A 2178-nucleotide genomic window follows, 5' to 3' on the forward strand; every position below is an offset into this window, starting at 1 on the left:
TACTGAGCAGAATTTATCAACATCATAAAAGACAAACTGCAGTACAGCAGATGAATAACTAACAGGAGCAGATGGAAAAAGGAGGCAGACAAATAGTACTGGACCTATATTTTGCAATTTTACACAAAACTTCCTCTGCTTTTTTTTAATACTTTGATTAATTTTAAAATTATTTACATCTGTAAAGAAATAAAATTAAAAGTATGAAATGAAGGTATTTTTTACACTTAATACATTTCTCCATGTTTATTGGAAGTAAATGTCATTTGGAAAATTATTTTATTCCTTTTTTTTTTCCCACAGAAGTGTATAATTTTTAATTCTATAAGTATAATGTTGAATTCAGTGATTCATAAAAATGTTATTATGAACACCTACTGATAGCGATTACATATTTGCACCTTATTCTAGAAGAAATTCAATGTACCTTCAAGGCTGATATTATCCCTGCTCTGTGATCTTGAATAGTTTATCAGTTTGTTGAGGAACAGCATATATGATGCAGTAGTCTTGACCTGCTGTAACTCAGCAGAAACCAACATTGGTATGGCTAAACTAAACTGAACATTCAACTACCAAATTTACGAACAGGTTTCATTATTGGCTTAAAAAATAGGAACGTAAGATATGAGACAAATAGATACACAACATGCACTACCATTCACAATGCACAGAACAATGACAGTAAGTAACTTAATAGTAGACGACTATCAAAACTTGACAAAAGCCAGTCTGAAAAGGTAGGAATCAATCTACTTTTATATGTTTGTTTTTAAACAAGAAGAATAAGGTTCTTCTAAGAATCACAGTCAGTTCAAAAGCCATTTCAACACCCTGCCCCTTTTTATTTTCATTCCAAATCTAACTCAAGTGAGTTGATCCAAAGGGTTTAAATCTTTCATCAACGTTCATCAAAAATGCATAAACAAATACTAACTGAAATTTATAATATGAACGGTATTTTCCAGTCTTTGTTTTGAACACTCTGAGCTATTATCAATATAGTTTATTCAACGAAAATAAGGAGTAACTTTAAATACTTAAAATTTACAAAAAGATATATTTTAAAGGATACTAGAGTCTCCTGCTTTGGGGTGAAGCAGAACCAACTTTCTGTTCAGTGAGAGAGCCTCTTGCTCTTACTTGTTGCTGTGACAGCCGGGTCAGCTGACTGGGTTGTTTACCCCATGGAGGGGTTGCACCTGTGGGGAGGTGGGGACAGGTCAGGTGACCCAAACTGATGAATAGGGTGTTTCATCCCATCTGCCATGCTCAGTATAAAAGCTGAGGGATGAAAGTGTTGTATTTTTTCCGAGGGGCTGTTTTTCAGTGGGTTACTTCTTCAGTGGCTCTCTTTTTTCAGTGACTGATGCCTGAGGAGGACCCTGTCAGTTCATCTACCTTTGATCCCCATCAGCGTGCTCCGGAATCCGGTTCCCATTTGTCACTGAGTCCCAGTGCCTGTTGGTGACATCTTCCCTGAGAGCTTGATATAGTTTTGTATGTGTTTGTATATACTGTAACTCTTTAATTATTTCCTTTTTATTTTATTAATAATATTTCATTAAAGTAGTTTAGATTTTTTTCTAAACCTATAAATCTCTTAATCTCTCTTCTTCTCCATGGAGCAAGACGTGGGGGAGAGCATCTGTTGTCTTGTTGTTGGCCAACGCAGTCCAAGCTGTGACATAGAGCATTTAAGTTCTTATCCTAGATACCTCGGTTACATGCTTCAGGTGAGGTGGGACAAATTCGGTCAAGGACTCCATATATGCTCTGTCAGTGAAAAGTTTCCATTACATTGCAGTTGATATCTTCTAAGTATTCTACAGTTGACAGATATAAATAACATATAAACAATTATATAAACAATAGATAAGATCTTTCAAGTGAGGGATTGAGACTTCTGAGCTGAAAACCTACAATATCTTACACAGTATTTTTAAATTTCTTTTAAAAAATTGAATGTTCAGCTGTCCTCTAACTGCCTTGTCAGTTGTGAATTACTACAGAATTTAACTGTATGTACAGACAAGAGTATTTGACCAGAGGGTCTCTATCTCCCTCTGTCACTTTCTTCCAGAATACCATTGGCACATATACTCCATCTGACTAACAAATTATGTTTACAGGAATTAACCTGAGTGAACAGTACCATAGGCAAAAGAGAAGTTCTAG

This window comes from Rissa tridactyla, chromosome 2 (genome assembly GCF_028500815.1).
Source record: "Rissa tridactyla isolate bRisTri1 chromosome 2, bRisTri1.patW.cur.20221130, whole genome shotgun sequence".
Classification (NCBI taxonomy): Eukaryota; Metazoa; Chordata; class Aves; order Charadriiformes; family Laridae; genus Rissa; species Rissa tridactyla.